This window comes from Diorhabda carinulata, chromosome 5 (genome assembly GCF_026250575.1).
Source record: "Diorhabda carinulata isolate Delta chromosome 5, icDioCari1.1, whole genome shotgun sequence".
NCBI lineage: Eukaryota > Metazoa > Arthropoda > Insecta > Coleoptera > Chrysomelidae > Diorhabda > Diorhabda carinulata.
This window is the reverse complement of record NC_079464.1, coordinates 24,772,055-24,785,957: the sequence shown is the minus strand read 5'-3', so window position 1 is coordinate 24,785,957 and position 13,903 is coordinate 24,772,055. Positions and strand designations below refer to the sequence as shown.

At 32.2% G+C, this 13,903-nt stretch overlaps 1 protein-coding gene across 1 annotated transcript in view; it reads right to left on the bottom strand.

Moving 5' to 3' along the window:
- The window catches only part of LOC130894010 (connectin-like), a 395,417-nt gene extending 388,647 nt beyond the window's left edge, over positions 1-6,770 (bottom strand). Inside the window, exon 1 of the mRNA XM_057800512.1 lies at positions 6,655-6,770. The gene's annotated coding sequence lies outside the window, so the exon portion shown is untranslated. The remainder of the gene's footprint in view (positions 1-6,654) is intronic.
- Between the last annotated feature and the right edge of the window lie 7,133 nt (positions 6,771-13,903).

The window sequence follows — 13,903 nt, the reverse complement described above, 5'->3', positions numbered from 1 at the left end:
TCAAAAATATAACTAGTTACAGTTTCGTGATTTTTCGCAATTTACATCTTGTTACTTGTAAAATAATCGATTCCATTTAAAGCTTATGTAATATTACTGATACAGAATAGCTTCTAGAACTTTCAATCTTCTTCTCTTAAACAAGACTAGTTCTCTAATTATTTCTCTTCTAATCAAACAAATAGTTTCTCAATTAAAATTTTCATTTACTACAATCCTTGGTTCAAGTCATTTGTAATTTCCAGAAAATCCATTTTCCTCTAAAGAACCTTTTATGTAGTGGCATGACAAAATATTATTCAGATTGAGACAACATTAATCTGATGAACACTATTTTATTGAATTTATAATGAAGTGATGAAACTGATAAGTTGCTCAATCGATGCAGATCCCAAAATTTCACTCAAAAATACAAACATTCACTTTCAGAGAATATATGAAACAAACCGAATTTATTCGTACTAAGTAAAGATTTTTCATATCCTAAACAAGAAGATTGTAGTTGTATCTCTCTTCAGAGTAGATAATTTTAGGAAACAGAAATTTTCATGAATTAATAATTTCTCTGACAAAAATACTTACACCAAAATGGTTTCGCGTCTTCCCAAAATTTCGGTATTGGAACAAAGGCATTTTCCATTACGTAATTGAAGCTAGGCAGTACTAAGAATCACCAGAAGGAATGTTGGATAAGTAAACTAACTAACAAATTCTGCAAAAATCTAAACAGATAGATAGTAATTGGCTGCATAATTTGGTGGGAGAAATAGTTCACGGTCATCGATTGTTTGTTGAAACAAATATTTATCAGCAACACCTTTCGAATGATTGTAACATATTAAAAACCAAAATCATTTGCGTGGTTCGATCGTTAGAAGAAAACAGTTACAGGCAGCTTTTGGACAACTTTTTGCCGGGAACGTATTAAAAAATGCGCAGATATATGAGATTAGAGAAGATAAAATGCTTATATTCGACTAGCTTTTACCCGCGGCTTCGATCGCATTGGAGCAATTATAGAGATAAATCAATCAATATAATAAGTATATTTTATTGCTTGGCTGGGATTATCAATCTTCAAAAATTTCAACATATCATGAAGTTTCAAAAACTTTAATAAAATATAACAACAAACGTTGAAACATATTTATCTGTAACAAATAAATAATATTCAATTTTAACAATTTCAAAGATATAAATGCAGAATATTAATCTAGAATATTTTTGTAGGCTATATTAGAAGTTTTTTCAGACGTTTCAAATATGTGTAAATTCCTGGCATTAGATACACGCGAACAGGCTACATATAGTTGACTATGAGAGAACGGAGCTTTTCTAAATGTATCACCGAAACCTGTAATATCTGCTCTTGTGCTTTGTTAGGTTGATTTTCTTTCAAACTTCAATAGAGGTGAACAATAAAGCCAGAAAACCAACAAATTTTGTTGTTCTATAAACAATATAAAGTGTTATTTGAAATTTTATTCTAAATAGCAAAATTATATAACTCTTTAAAGTGCTCTTTTGATAGAAAAATAACCACACATCTATAAGATGCATATCGAAAACAATAAAAACGTGGTAAAAATTGTATTGTTACAAATTCTCCATTCTAATGGCCTATAAAACTTATATGTCTCTTTTTGGTAATTTCGTGACTATGTGCATGTCTCTTTCTCCCGTGCTTATATGAACAAATACATTTTCAATATTTAACTACAGCATTCAGATTAATTGTTATCTCATGAGGCTGGGAGCTAGACCTGACTTCTGTAGACCATGATATATCTGCCCTTGTACTGTAAAAGTTGGTGAAAGTCCGGGCATTCTTATCTCTTTATCAACTCCAAAGGATGTCATTTGAAAGCAAGAGTTATACTTTCTTATTTTGCTTAAAAATTGCTTTGACTCATCTGTAACACTTAACGATAAAGTTTTCAAAGGCTCTTCTGGTTCACCAAGCAATGGAAGTGAAACATCACGACTAGAGCAGAACATTCCAATAGTTTCATCTTTCCATTTGAGAGCATCGCAATATATAGAAAAAATCCAAACATCCAATTGACTATAGTTTCATTATCTAACTTAAATTATGGTAGAAATTGTCAATAAGAGCTAAATATCAGAAAATAAAAATTGGAATCGAGAATTTTTTATGGTAATTTTATACTTTCGCGATCCCTTCGTTTTTTGGCTCTAGAAAATCGAAAAATCGTCTCATTTTGATGATTTTTTTTAAATATTCGTTTTTCGGCAGATTTATGAAAAAAATATGGGAAATATATCACCTTGAGATTTTATAAACGCACTTCTTCGCATATAATCGTTCTTAACTCATAACTCATAGGAGGGACAAAAAATCATGGAATTCGTTCTTTATGGATGACCCCCCATAAGTCGTTGTCAACATAACTTAATATCAATGGCATCATTCTATACTTTAGTTTGTGTGTACTTGAAAGACAGTTCACTCTTAAGATTGTATTTGCAAAATATATTTCAATCACTGTTTACATATTTGGATTATAATTTTATGTGAAATCGACAATGTTTTCATATCGGAACACACACAATTTATCAACTTCTCTAATAAAACCAATTAAGTTTTTATGCTTTCATAATGAAACAAATAACAATAAACAAACTACATGTGTAAATGCTTTTTTTCTACGTGGCTACGCTAGATCTTGTAATAAAACTTAACTATAATTCATAAATAATCAATTTCCTCATCACAATACAATGTACTTCTGGAATATTTATGAGAATGAATATTATTTTAGTGCTATGAGCAACGTGAACGTCAACGTGTCATACGTTATATTTTCTAAAATTTACGGTCGGAATCTACACTTTAATTAAGAAAAGTTCCAAGTTGAGTGATGAAAGTGCGATCCGTGGTTAATTCGACAGTAGTTGATCGATAGTTAACTGAGTCTATTACATTTATGATTGATCCAGTGAATACGGATATAAATTCATCAATAATGCATCTAGCAAGATGTCGTCTGTTGAATTCTGTATAGAAACTATTACTGAAACTCTCCCCATAAAAATCATCTTTAAATTGGATTCTGGTGATCAAAGGGGCCATTAAATACTACCTCTTCCGCCAATGTTTCTCTTGGGAAATGTAACGTCTAAATAATCCTGAACCCTAACAACAACATGAGCTATTACTTTACTCATTCTGGAAGTTGCTACACCCGTAAACACATACAGGATGATTCTTTCAAAAGTGTGAATATTTTATACAGAAAATCCTAAGCAAAAAAATTAATATTTGTAATATTCAAGAGTAGGGTGCTTTGATTCAAATGATAAAATGTATTTTCACTCATTTTTTCTTTTGAATATTTTTCTTTCACTTTGTAATGAGAGAAAGAAAGAGAAAAATGCTTTGTCGTCAAAGAAATTGTTGCAATTTATACACAAGAGATGGTAAAACCTAAAAAAAACATCTAAATAAAGATATAAGAATACCAGTCGTTCACAGAGTATAATGCATTTTCCAGAAAACATGCCCTCAAATTTTTGCGGAATGCGGGAAAAGATGATATCGATTTGATTTCAATTGGCAAATGATTGTGCACTTTTTTGCATTGTAAAATATTAAGCCCACAACTAATTCTGAACGTGTAATAGGTAGGTGAAGGTCGTGCTCTGCGTTTGTAAGTGGATAGCCATGCAACGACCTTTTTGAAAATGGAGAAAGTATTACTACGAATTAGAAAGTATATAAGTATATACCCCGCAATAGCTTTTAATCCCCTACGAGGTTCAGATTCGTCCATCTTTAGAATATTACTGGCATATTTGAAGCTCTGCTTTCTAAGCATAACGATTGTTCGATTTGATACAGAAGAGAGCAGTTAGACTGAGAGGCGATCAAGAGTTGACCAAAAATTTAGATCATAAAAGAAAGTCGCTGACTTAAAATAGTTTCATCGATACTTCCAAATATAAAATACTTCCAAATAAAAATATAAGCCAAATGGAGCATAAACCCGCCTAAAGTAACTTTTGCAAGCTCACGAACACCGAGGGCAGACGCCCAGAACTTCAATTTATCGGGACCCATTTCTTTGGATTAGTGCAAGCCTGTGAAATCAGCTAATCAGGCACGTCTCTTCTGAATACTATATCCCACAGAAGTTTCAGATCAATATACACAGTCAGTAAACAGAAGAGGAACTGGGAATATTAATAATGCTGGGCATCCTAAGGTATTTGAATTAAATGTTGAAGATAATCCATATGAGCCTTGCCAAATAACAGCGCAGAGAAAGCATATGTCAATCATGCATTCTCAAAGACAAAAATCACCATCCGTACGAAATTGAGTTACTATTTCAACAAACTATCCTTCCCAACAAGATAACTTTCTTTGAATTTTAGGATCTTATGTGTACAGGAATTAATATTTATTTCAATTTTTGAGAAAAAATTAAAACCTTATTTAAAGAGTTACTGATTTTGCTTGAGAGTAAGAGGCGTAAGTGGTGTTGACACAAGTATTAATGCAAACGACCTAGCAAACGTCAGCTATCGAAAATGCTTCAAACTTTCTTAAACATAAATAAATTTAAAACTCTATGAAATGATAACTATCTATGACTTTGAAACTCCGGTTTCCTTATACAGTTTTGTAACTTTTTGCACACCATATTGAATAAATTATGTTTTCTACTGAGGTTACGTTTTGCGTAATCGGTAATAATCAAAGTATTGGTGATTGTGATAATCCTCACTGAATGACTGAGGTCATATTCAACACAATAAGTAAATCAATTTCTGGGTGGGAATAATTAACGACACAATTATTGGGCTCCATTTTTCATAGATTACCTTGCAGGGAAACGTTACCTGCAATTTTTGTGAAGTTACAGCAGTACTAGCGAAAATTTCCAAATTCTATCTATTCTAATCCACATGACAGTATATTGTTGCATCATGTGGATGCACCCTGCATTATGAGGTTTACATGCTTCTAACCTATGTTTTTTTAGATAATGAATTGGTAGACCAGACAGAGTGGCCCCAAGATCTCACATCTCACAAATTTTTTGGTATATGGTTAATCGAGACATCTACAGAGTTTTAAGATGCGAATAAGAGAAAAGGATTATTGAATTACTCCGGAAATTTTCCTTAATTTGCAAAAAAAAATATGTAGATTTTTTTAGTATCAAGAGACCAATGAATGGCACTTCGAGCATTCAATTCAAGTATTTTGTCTTTTCTTTTTCCTGTAAAAGTAGTTAATTGTGATATTGATGACTATATTACTGAAAGACCTTCCAAATGAGGTATTAGACGACTCACATTTCAATTTAATAAAATCGATGATGAGTCAATGTGTCAAAACTGATGATGGATTTGTATCTGATAAATTAACATAATAATGTATTCCGTTATAGTATCATGAAAAAAATATTCATTACTGTACTTCAGTAATATAGAAGGTACTGGAGCATCAATTATAAGGAGAATTTTACGTAAGGGAGAAAATTAGGGAGGATAACAAACTCTCTTATACAGGTATTCAAAATCAATTTTTGAGCAAATAAAATCGAATGTGTATGCAGAAAAATGTTGGGCTAGAACAGATAATTCTATATTTATGATGTTTGTATATCCATCAATCTCTTTGTATTGAATTGAATGCAAATAATTCGAAAAATTCCAGTTTATTATTGCATTCTTCTAATCATTCTGTTGTATTCGTTTGGTTATGATTGGAATAACAATTCAGTGACAAATTTTTTATTTGAATTTCTGAGACATCTTAAATCCTGCGCAAACTTCAAATACACACTTAAAATGGATGTTTAATGTTTTCCTTATATTCTATTTTGATATAAAAAGCTCACCATAAATATAATCATCAATAAAAATAAGCACTAGGATTTTTCCTTCTCAATTAATATTTCATATTTCACTCATTTCATCACTTCTCATTCGTAGGGTTCTTAAAATTGATGTATAAACCTAATCTTATTCACCTACTCATGATCTAACAATGTGTCCTACTAACTAACTCACTGAAAGAAAGATTTGGAATAATAACGAAATGAACGGGAAAAATTTGCAGGATTCAAAGAATATGAACCTCGCCACATCAGTAAATAGAACCAAATTATGAATGCAATAATAAAGTTTCGTACGCGAAAGTTTTAAGGTAATGCCATCAACAGGGGTCAGAATATTTTTGATATTCTCTAATGATATTTGGTTTTCAACTTCTCGAGTAAAACTTCTATTCGAGTTGTATATCAGTGAATGAAAAGTTTTGAAAACTTCGATTTATATCCATCTAATAATAAACTATCAAGTACACCAGATAAAAATACAGATTCATTAAGTGGACAATATCTAGATGCATGAAATTTTTCTAAAAAATTGTTATCCGGATTTTTGGTTCCCAAATAGTTATAAAATCGAAATTTCTCGATGATCAATAGCATTCGAACGAAATTTCTTCAAATTTAGCTTGTTGATGGCAGGCAGCCAAAACCAACCGCTCTCAAACCATCAATTTTTCTGTGGTACACATATGTGATGGGTCATTTCATTTGTAAATAATAAATCGTACTGACAAGAAAACGTGCTACGTCCTCTAATAAACTCAGAAATAAAAAAATTTACGACTACCTTTTCCGATCCAATAAAAAACTTTCAGCAACTCGGCAAATCCGCGTATAAATCTTGACAATCACAATATAATACGCTGTGCGCGTGGTGGCTGAAACGAGCGCCGCGACGGAACTGCCAGTATCGCCTACTTCTTCGACGAACGGTAAAATTCAGATATCGCAGGCGTCAAATAGTTTAGAGTCACGGTGACCCTGATTTACATGAGTATTTCGTGAGAAACGATACATAGCATCGTCAAGGGTTTGTTCCAAAATTCAATTACTGTACTGATGTATTATTATATATTAGACAGAGAGAGAGAGATGTTTTAGTGTTACAATTTTTAGACAAAAACTTGTAAAAACTAAAAACAAACATGAAAATAACTGGATTAGAATCGCATTATGATTTAAGTTTGATTAGGTTACTAGATATGGTGCTATGCAGTGCTGTAAGGTGGGGGTTGCTCCAAGATAAACTAGTAACATTTGCAAATAGATATATTTTACCACTGATGTCTAGATGGTCGTTTATAAACAGAAAAAACAAGGCCAGTTTCTGTGTCAGTCAATGAAAATAACAATGCAGTTCATGACATGAGTCTATCAGACCGTCAAATTGGGCTAAAACGGATGTCTGAAGTACTGAATATTTCATACGAATGCGTTGATCATATAGTTCACGTCAATTTGGACATGAGAAAAATTGCTGCAAAATGAATCCTCAAATGTTTGATTGTTGACCAAAAGTGTGCAAGGGTAGGAGCATCACGTTCAATATGTGCTTGATTTGAAAACGATGTAGACTTCTTGAACCAAATTGTTACTATGAATGAGACTTGGGTACATTTTCCGATCCGGAAACAAAGCAACAATCGATGGAATGGTGACACTTTGGTTCTCCAAAGAAGTTTCGTGTCCGAACATCTGCTGAAAAAGTTCTTGCTTCAGTTTTTTGGGATCATGGCAATCACGATTAAATTTTTGGATAAGGGTAAAACATTAACTGGAGATTGCAATTCGACATTAACTGGCCACTCTACGGGAAAAAATTAAAGAGAAAACACGCGGAAAGTTCACTTAGTAAATAAACAGCACCATTTTTTTCATATTTTCACGCAACTCTGTTTCATATATAAATATATAATCATAATCAAAGTCGACAAGGGAAGTAGTATCAAGAGAACGGTAAATTATAGTATATGTTCAAGGTTTAGTAGTAATATCCCTCGAGTGGTGACCATATTTATCATTATGTTAAAGGCATGCCGTCCGTATCTGACTTACATCACCAACGATCCTTTACGAGCAGGAATTCTTTGTTATAATCACAATACCCTGTAGAGGACTTTCATAACGGAGTGTTATAAATATTTTTCCAGATAAACTAAGGTGGAATGACAGAGTATCATTTCTTTAAATTAAAACACATAGTTATAGTGGCAATTACTGGATATATCTTCTAGAAGCGCCATTCCAATAACAAAAAATAACTATTAGAAGCACTAGATTTTTACTATCTGTCAATATTCCTTTTCTAACAATCTCAATAAATATTTGTTAATCGAAACGACTTAACGGTTCCTTCCTTTTTCTCTCTCGTTTTTTGAATTTGTAGAATATCTTATCAACATCCAATTATCGTTTTAATCTTATTGATATATCGATAAATTAAATTGGATTTTTCCTGTAGCATTTTGAAATTTGGATTGTCGCTTTAGTGTCCTCGAAAATATCAAATGTAGTTTTGGAAGGCGTGGTTTTATCGAATGGCCTCATGATCACCCAGCATGAATCCTTTAGACTATTTCCTGTAGGTTCACTTAAGAAAAATCGTTTATGAAACAAAACCTTCCAATATTCAGGAATTAAAAGGTAGAATTACCACAGAGATTGAGCAGTCAGGGATATTGAAATAACAAAGTTCATCATTTTTCCGAAAAAAAGAGAGATCTGACAATGTAAACAGAACCATAATAGCTCCCTTATAACAAGACGCTTGTATACAAAAACTTATAAAAATCGTACAAGCTGTTTCCGAGATAATTGAGACGCTCCATGCATAAAACTCACTCTTTATGCAGTTTATTTGGATCCCACTCCTTATGCTCTCTAGCTTTTGTCAATATGCAGAAACAGGTCATGTTTTCAAAACTCAAGTTGAAATCCGTTAAGGTCGATCGTGATGTGATGTTTTCAACGCAGAGAACATTTCTTAAAGCTGGAGAAATCCATTCTACAGACTAATTCGTCAAAGAACGTTACTAAGAACTATCTATTCCCATTGTAAAAAGGATCTGGAATAACTGATAATCTTGACTGATTCGAACCAATAGAAGTTCTATGCATATATTTCCAATTGAAAAGAGTGATAAACAGCAGTACTACAAATATCATGGAATAATGAAAATTTCCAACAGAAATTCATTCAAATTCAAAATTATTCCAATTGAAAATTGCGCAATTTGTTATATTCTCATTAAATTAAACAATTTAGCGAAGTGAAATATGAATTTGTTTCCAATGAATTGGATTTATTCAAATACTGCAACAAAAATTACTAAGTTTAGCTTATTAGATTATTGGGATGTACAACATGAACAATCTACGAGGGTTTCTATTTATGTTTTGAGATATGGCAACAATGATGTGAATATGTCAATTCTGACATTGCCATCATTACATAACAAACTCGTGTTTGGCTGGTTTTCCGAATTCAATCGTGTTAGCACTCGCTACAGGATAAATTTCGTGTAGGTCGTCCAAAATCAGCTTTTGTGCCATAACAAATCGATGCTGTGTATATTGCTATTGCAGATCGTCATGTAACATACCGGGAGATTGAGAAATACTTGGGTAATAGTTCCAATCGCATAAATTGAATATTGCACAATATCTGACAATCGCTCAAAAGAAGCTCGTGTCGACTAAGGCGAAGAAATTCTGAAAAAATTCGGTCGCGGTGCTTCGAAAAACGCCTATCTAAGATCGTGATTCGAGACGAATCTTGGATCTATACATATGAGCCTCACACCAAACAAAAATCGACTGTATTGATCTTTCAAGACAACCCAAATCCAACAAAAGTTGTTCACGTACGAAGCTACTGGTCGTCTATTTTTTCGGAGTAAGTGAAAAATCGCCACCGTTCAATTGGTTTAAAAGCATGCAGAAGTGTATTGATCTTAATGGAGAATATTTTGAAGAACAATACAGCCAAATACAACTACAAATATTTCTTTCATTCATATATCTCATAAGATGAGTTGCAACCATCGTATGATAACGATATTGACAAAGGACTTGAAGATTGTTTCACTTGAGGTTCTCAGGAATATTTTTCTGGATATATATAATATGAATTTCTATGAGCTAAGGAAGTTATTTTCAATGAAAAATTTTTTAAAATAACTCATAGTTATAGCTGAATCAACATAAGCTGAACGATCAACCAATCAGAGTTTCTGTTATCAACCAGTTTTTTCTTCTAATGGACAACAAAAGATAAGGCTTCAAAGTTTGCTTATTTATTATTCATAGATACAATATTATGAATAATTACATGACAAAACCCCTCACATCGTCAAGAGAAGCTGACTGAGTGTCAGAATTCCGAATCTGAATTAGAGCAATAATTTTAATCTAAATCAATAATAATGATGCTGGAAAAACCGCATTTTCCATAGACTGTCATATCTACCCTTAAATGATCCAACATTGTCGTCTTCTTATTTCACCGAATCCGTATAGTCTCTATAGTCTCCACCTGAATATTCACTCTGGATTTTAATACTACAGAATTAACACACTAGCCTTCCCATCTGCTACAATATAAACTAATATAGACTTCATCAACAAGTGTGGTTCCATTTTCATCTTTGATCTACTCAATTATTTGTGGGTCATTTGGAGATCGCATCTTTTCCATTGGCTTATAGAACAGCTTTTTATTCGTGTTCCAAATGAATATATACGCATTTTTCTACACGCGGCAGTCTAATCCGAAAAATAAAGGAATTTATTTATACCTCAGCTATTTGTGTATATATGTTCGTTTCGATCAAGCGTATATGATTTGAATGAATGTTGAGTTACGTCAAATTCTGGGTATGAACCTAATTAAGTCTTAGGATATTTTTCCAATCGAATATATAAAACTGACGAATGTCAAATTGTAGTGAAATTATCAAAATATCAAATTTCCACCTAATCGATGACGACACACACAAAATACCACATGGATTTTTCTCAATGATAGGATATTAGAAAGCCACTCAGAGTAAGATTTGGAGAATAAAAAGGATTGTGTGGGAATTTTTAGATACATTGCATATTAACTGGAACTTGCGACATGAGAAAGTTTTGCGTAAGATGGGTGCCGCTTTTACTCACAATGGAACAAAACAGTGTCGTCAAGATGTTTCATAACCATGGATGAAACGTTGGTCCATTCTTCACAACCTGAACAAATGAACAATTAAAAGAATGTACTGAAAAAGGATAATCGGCTCAAAGAAGGCCAAAGAAGAAAAAGACCGTTCCATCTGCAGGGACAGTCATGGCGTTATTTTTTTGGGAAGTGCGTGGAACAATTCTCATTGACTATTTTAAAAAAGGAAAAACTATCATCGGTGAGCATTATGCGAACTCAATGTAACGTTTGAGCAAAGAAATCAAGCTGAAATGGTCGCTTTTAGCTAAAAAGAAAATTAATAAAATTAAAGTTTGATTTGCTACCTCAAGCACCCTATTCGCCACATTCAGTCCTCTCAGATTATTTTCTATTTTGAGACTTGAAAAAATGGCCGGGTAGTCAAGTATTTTTCAACAATGGATAGGTGATGTCGGCAGTTGATTACTATTTTGAGGAGCTTTACGATGCTTATTATAAAAAGGTTATCGAACTGATTGAACATCTCTGGAGAAAGTGTATCAAGCTAAAAAAATATCACGTTGAGATATGAATATATTTTTTTTCCAAAACTTTCTTTGTTTGGCGATGTGCTTCCGGGGTAATCCTCGTACATAGAAAAAATCAAATCACGTGTTTCAGTGTTTAACAAGTAACTATTTGAACAGTGATATTTTTTTTTAACTGCCTCACAACTCTGTATATAGTTTTGGACTCCAATCTCAATGGAATTTTTTATGGGTCACTGGAGTTTAAGTCTTCATTCCAATAAAAACTTTTAAAATTATTCAGGCCAATAAATAACAAAGGTTATCGTGTTCCGATTTAATTCCGAAATTCAATAATTATTTTAGACCTTTGCGCTTTGTCTGAGTTAGTATGACTGGTTAACGCTCACCACCAAGTTAAATTAAAAATTTAAATTAATATAAAAACCGATGGGACATATAATATTTCTATAGGTGTAATGGAAAAGGAAAAATTAGAAAAAGTTGAAATATATAGAACGAATAATCACGATAACAGTTAATATCAAATTGGGAATTACTAGTTTGTAACGGAAGAAGATCCACAAACAAAGCAGAAGCTGAAAAAGCTGGAAACAACTTCTATAGATTTATATATATGTCTATATATCTGCAGATTTCCTGCATTCAAAATAAAAGCTTAGAAATTCGCATGCGACTGTGTTTTAGAAAACGGGATACATATTTATGTAGTATAGTTCTTTCAAAATAAATTGCAGATTATAATAATATTGCCAACAATTTTGTTTGATCTACCATAGGCGTGGATACCTCATTTTATAAATTTATTATTTCTATAGATACTTTCAAAAATATTTTATCTTATGCGAGAAAGTATTCGTTAAAACGCAACTGTGTGCCAGGAATAATTCGAAGAGATGGTGTACATACGCCTTCCAACAGCTTCTGCCAATAGAAATGTCGAATTTTTATCTTATTTTCAAATCAAAACAGAACAACTATAAAAATATCACATAATAAGGTATGAATTTCAACGAATGTTATAAATTTAGAGTATTTAAAATAACTAAACAAGTCGTTTCACTCAAATATGGTAATCAATGAAATTGAAATAATGGGATCTTGAAGACTATGGAATAGGATGTTCACGTCTTATCCACCTATCGCCTGTAACATTATTGAGATATCTTACTGCCACTTAAAAATGGGAGGATGCTCCATCATGCTGTAAGGACATCCCTTGGATAACAAAGTGACCGTTTGCAAGCAAATTCGGCAAAATATTTTAGAGAAAATCCAAATACACCTGTGCTTTTGAAGGACCATCAAAAATTAAGGACCTACTAATTGGTTATCCATGACACCAATCTATGACATTCTCGAATAGCATTGGGATTTCTTTTTGCGCTCACACATATAAATCACGGAAATTATTTATCATGTTTTTTGAAAATTCGGTTTCGTCTTTAGTGTCCTGTTCAGAGTTGCCCGATGATTGTTAATCAGCTACAAAATTCCATTTTATCTCCAGGAACCATTGGAATATGATAATGGTACAGATGATTTCTCGACTTATTTGTCTAGCGATACTCCCAGATTACTGGGAGTAAATCAGATACACACAGAAGAAAATATGTATTCTTGATCACATAAATAATTCTTGATAATGACAATGGGTATAAAATATCAAGGAACGTCAAACGGTCTATGCAAATCTTGATTTTAAAACTTTTTAGAGTTATTTTTATTTTGTACACTTGTTACAATGTTTTTTCTCATTGGACATAAACATTTACAATCAATATACATTAACACATACACGAGGTTTGACTTTTCAATAAATTCAATTTATTATTTATCAAAAATAATGCCTCAATGGGATTTTTGTCTAGATATCCATAGCTGAAGAACATTGTTATGCTGTAGGAGCTCATTTCAGTCAAAGTTCGTAAAATTTACGAAGTTTTTATAAATTAATACTTCATTATATCTCTTATTGCATTAAAAAATATTACACAGGGTGCAATATCCAATACAATTACCTAAATTGATTTGTAGTACTGTATCATAAAAAAATTTTATAAATCGAATGAGTTTTACAAACACTATATACAATTATAAGTTATGATCAACTTCACAAATCACTCTATTAATTAATAAAAAGAAGAATTGACACTTTTTAGTAGCCCCTTGATATCCTCTACATATCATAGAAGTATGTAAAGTTTCTCATGACTCACCCAGTATATTAAAAATTGATATTTATCAAGAAAACCTAGAAAAACTATTCGATCTATTGTTACAATTTGAAAAATGAGTTTCATAGTGTCTGAGGGATTTTCACTAATGGAAATAGCTAGGCTTTGGCA